The 5011-nt window shown below is 52.9% G+C and overlaps 1 pseudogene; it reads left to right on the top strand.

Moving 5' to 3' along the window:
- The first annotated feature begins 2558 nt into the window (after positions 1 to 2558).
- Positions 2559 to 4471, top strand: LOC120575297 (annotated as a pseudogene).
- The last annotated feature ends 540 nt before the right edge of the window (positions 4472 to 5011 follow it).

Here is a 5011-nt window from a genome sequence, read left to right as displayed (position 1 = left end):
ATGTCAGAATCATGTGTAAAGTGCTCCAAACAGCTTCTTGTGGAGTGTAAAGCTTGTTTCCGTCGCTAAAATAGCTTTACAGTCATTTCCTTCAAGAATCTCTTATAAAGGAAGTTTCTATGTCAGAATCATGTGTAAGGTGCTCCAAACAGCTTGTTGCGGCGCGAAAAGCTTTGTTTCCATTTCCTTCAAGAATCTCTTATAAAGGAAGTTTCTATGTCAGAATCATGTGTAAGGTGCGTGTAAAGCTTGTTTCCAGCACTAAAATAGCTTTACAGTAATTTTCTTCAAGAATCTCTCAAAAAGAAGTTTCTATGTCAGAATCATGTGTAAAGTGCTCCAAACAGCTTCTTGTGGAGTGTAAAGCTAGTTTCCATATCTGTAATAGCTTGTCAGTCATTTCCTACCAGAAGCGCTTATCAAGATTTTTTTATGTCAGAATCATGTGTAAGGTGCTCTAAACAGCTTGTTGCGGCGTGTAAAGCTTGTTTCCAGCACTAAAATAGCTTTACAGTAATTTTCTTCAAGAATCTCTCAAAAGAAGTTTCTATGTCAGAATCATGTGTAAAGTGCTCCAAACAGCTTCTTGTGGAGTGTAAAGCTTGTTTCCATCGCTAAAATAGCTTTACAGTCATTTCCTTCAAGAATCTCTTATAAAGGAAGTTTCTATGTCAGAATCATGTGTAAGGTGCTCCAAACAGCTTCTTGTGGCGTGTAAAGCTAGTTTCCATATCTGAAATAGCTTGTCAGTCATTTCCTACCAGAAGTGCTTAACCCTTGTGTTGTCCTTTGGGTCACAGGGACCCGTTCAGTTTATTTGACTTTTTGCATTGGCCTGGCGTTGCGCTTCGGGTCTTTCTGACCCATACGTTATTCCGTGGTATTTCTCTGCTACCGCGGCTCTGGCCTTCGGGTCTTTCTGACCCATACGTTATTCCGTGGTATTTCTCTGCTACCGCGGCTCTGGCCTTCGGGTCTTTCTGACCCATACCTTATTCCGTGGTATTTCTCTGCTACCGCGGCTCTGGCCTTCGGGTCTTTCTGACCCATACCTTATTCCGTGGTATTTCTCTGCTACCGCGGCTCTGGCCTTCGGGTCTTTCTGACCCATACCTTATTCCGTGGTATTTCTCTGCTACCGCGGCTCTGGCCTTCGGGTTTTTTTGACCCATACCTTATTCCGTGGTATTTCTCTGCTACCGCGGCTCTGGCCTTCAGGTCTTTCTGACCCATACCTTATTCCGTGGTATTTCTCTGCTACCGCGGCTCTGGCCTTCGGGTCTTTCTGACCCATACCTTATTCCGTGGTATTTCTCTGCTACCGCGGCTCTGGCCTTCGGGTCTTTCTGACCCATACCTTATTCCGTGGTATTCAGGGGACTCCGGCCTGGCTCGTAGTAGTAACACAGAAATGGTAAGGGAGAAAAGGGGGAAAGAGACAAACCTCATCCTCGTCCTACTAAACACTTTTATTATACACACTGTTCACATTCGTCTTCTTGTTTTTGTCATCTTTGCTTCTTCTTCTTTTGGACCTTTGTACTCTTTGTACTCGGTTCAGCGGCCGGTTGTGACGCCGGCATGGCCCGTTGTGTGACTCTAAATTTTGAGCTGCATCATTTTCTCAAACACGCGGAACAAGAGGCAAGCGCGGCACGCTCAGCACGTGCGGTTTGCGTGATGCGCTCAGCACGTGCAGCACGCGCGGCACGCGTAGCACGTGTAACACGCATAGCACGCGAGGCACGCGCAGCACGCAATGTCCCCCAAGTGGAAGAGATGGAAGAAGAAAACACAAAAGAGGAAGAAGAGGAAGAAGAAGAGGAAGAAGAAGAAGAAGAAGAAGAAGAAGAAGAAGAAGATGATGATGACCACAGCGACTCTGCCGAGGAAGACGAATGGTCATCCGGCGGGTGTGCGTCAGAAGACGACAGAGACAAACATGACGCCGCGGACGGAGAAAAAGACTGCCACGGAGAAAAGGACTGCCACGACGCCGCCGGCCACGACGCGGGAGAAGAGGACTACGACGCCACTGACAACTGAGACGAACGAGGACAAGAACGAGGAGAAGACATGGCAGCAGCAGCCCAAGAGGGTGTACGGCAAAGGGAAGAAGAAGAAGAAGAAGAAGAAGAAGAAGAAGAAGAAGAAGAAGATGAAGAACAACAACAACAACAACAAGACAAAGACAAAGAGGGCCAAGACGAGGAGGAGCAGGACGAGGAGCAGGATGAGCAGGACGAGGAGGAGAGCGAAAGGTTCGTGTCCAAAAACGGTGAAATAGAATGGTCCTCGACGACGTATCATCGGCCCTCGACGCCGACGCGCGCGCCGATCAATCGAAGAGGAGGAAGAGGACCAACAACTGGACGATGAACGACAACAACATGACCAAGACGACGACGACGAGGAGCAACAACAGGCTCCAGAGAGCCCCGGACCCACCGAGTACGCGGCCACACGCGTCCGAGACATACTCTCCACGTTCGACCTGTTGGTCACGCGGCGCATAATAGAGATCGCGGTGACCTCGAGGGCCCCAGGAAATGCGGCAACGACTGGAAAATGACGGACGCGACGGAGCTGCGCGGCTACCTCGGGCTGCTGCTCCTCGCCGGAGTGTACAGGTCCCGAAACGAGGCCCTGGAGAGCCTGTGGCACGAGGAGAGCGGCAGAGCCATTTTCCGCGCCACAATGTCGCTGAAGCCGATTCCACGCGCTCACGACTGCTGCGATTCGACGACCACGCAGACGAGGCGCGAGACGCAGGCCTCGGACAAACTGGCGGCCATACGAGATGTGTGGGACGCCTGGGTGCGGCGTCTGCCTCGCCTCTACAACCCGGGCCCCGACGTGACTGTGGACGAGCAGCTGGTTCCCTTTCGAGGTGAGTGTCGTCGTCGGGTCTGGGAACTCGCTGGCCATCGGCGGCGGGGCTCAATCCGAGCGCGCCGGCTGGATAAACAACAGCAGCAGCAGCAGCAGCAGCAGCAGCAGCGGCGGTTGTCTTTCACAGAGTGGTCGGATAGAGTGGTCGGATAGCTTGTAGCGCAGCCCTCCCACGGACGCTGTACTGCTACATAATGTGTGCGTGTGGCCACCTGACCAGAGTTTGGTTTCTCCGGCCGCTGCTGCTGCTGCTGCTGCTGTTTATCCAGCCGGCGCTGCTGCTCAAAAGCCCTCCAAACGGACGGGAGTTGCCCGACTCTCGACCCTGTGGCGTGCTACCCCCGTAGTTTACAATGCTTGTGTATGCGCACACGGATGTTTTTAAATTTTTTATTGTTCTTTTTGGTATCCTTGTTTATTTTTATCTCTTTCTGCTTCTCATTTCGTCTTTGCACTCTGGTTCCTCTCCCGCCGAGTCCTTTCCCTTCCTCCTTCTCATTCTCCGTTTTTGACGACACCGACATCGACACCAAGGTCGATGCTCCTTCCGCCAGTACATGCCCAGCAAGCCCGCCAGGTACGGACTCAAGTCGTGGGTGGCCTGCGACGCCGGCTCCAGCTACGCGTGGAACATGCAGGTCTACACGGGCAAGTCTGTGAGCGGCGAGCCCGAGAGGAATCAGGGCGCCCGCGTGGTGATGGACCTGACCGAGGGCCTGCGGGACCCGCGCAACGTCACATGTGACAACTTTTTCACCTCCTACGAGCTGGCCCGGCGGCTCCTCCACGAGAGGCGCCTCACCGTGGTGGGCACGATGCGCAAAAACAAGCCCGAGCTGCCGCGCGCCTTGCTCGACACCAAGGGCCGCGCGGTCTTCGTCAAGTTTGCCTTCAGACACCGTCACGCTGGTGTCCTACGTGCCCAGAAAAACAGGAACGTGGTGCTGCTGAAGCACGCTGCACCACGGGGAGCCGCGGGTCAGCGCCTCCAGGGCCGCAAGCCCGACATCATCCTGCACTACAACAGCACTAGGGGCGTGGACAACCTGGACAAGCTTCGTTCCGCGCGATACAGCTGGCGCAGAGCGGGCGCTGGCCCCTCGCCGTGTTCCACAACATTCTCGACGTGTCCGCCTACAACGCCTTTGTGCTCTGGCGAGAGCTCAGGCCCGAGTGGCTGCGCGGCAAGCTCAACAGGCGCAGGGCTTTCCTCGAGCAGCTGGGCAGGGCACTCGTCACTCCGCTCATCGAGAGACGCTCGCATCTCCCTCGCACGCAAGCGTCTGCCGCGCTTGTCCAAGCCGCGTGGCGGGCGGTGATGGGCGCACGGCACTGGTGTTACCGCGAGCCCGACAAGACCAGCGAGGAGACGACGAGGAGGAGGAAGAAGACGATGAGGACGACGACGGCGAGGAAGCCGAACCGAGAGTGCCCAGCAACGCGAAAGAGGTGTCAGCTCTGTGCAAAGAAAAAGGACCGCAAAACAAACACACCGTGTCGCGGTGGCTGCCAGAGATACATCTGCAGGAGCTGCACACGGTCCTACTGGGGCGGACTGCGTGAGGCAATAGCCTCTTGAGTTCGCTGGCGGTTTGAGCTTCGTCTTTGACTTTCAAATAGTAGGCCAGGGTCCGGGGACCCGAGGACGAAGCGGCGTGTGACATGGAATAACATAGAATAAGCGAGGGTCCCGGGGACCCGAAGGACAGAGGCCGCGAGGCCAGTAGCAAATGCATAGAATCACAATAAGCCAGGGTCCCCGGGACCCGAAGGACGAGGCCGCGAGGCTAATACAAAACGTGAATAAACTAAACAAGTTCCCGTGACACGAAGGACAATACAAGGGTTAAAATGTTCACAAAATATTCAGCTATCCAAACGTATCTTTTCAGTTTGATACCTTTTACAGTTTTTGTTAAAAAGGTGTTTAAGTTTAGTGATCATTTCAGGAAATTTTATCGATTAAACAGAGTGTGTATTGCGTGAGCTAGAGTGCACTGTAAAATATTACAGACCCATTTAGTTATGTCCACTTATTTCTTATTTTTAACTGAACGAGCTTATACAAGTTGTCGATTTTGAACTCAACTTTATGAGTTTTTGAAAGTTAAACTTGCAT

Source organism: Perca fluviatilis, chromosome 15 (assembly GCF_010015445.1).
Source record: "Perca fluviatilis chromosome 15, GENO_Pfluv_1.0, whole genome shotgun sequence".
In the NCBI taxonomy this organism is placed as follows: domain Eukaryota; kingdom Metazoa; phylum Chordata; class Actinopteri; order Perciformes; family Percidae; genus Perca; species Perca fluviatilis.
The sequence above is the reverse complement of the archived record's forward strand: the minus strand, read 5'-3'. Positions and strand labels throughout refer to the sequence as shown.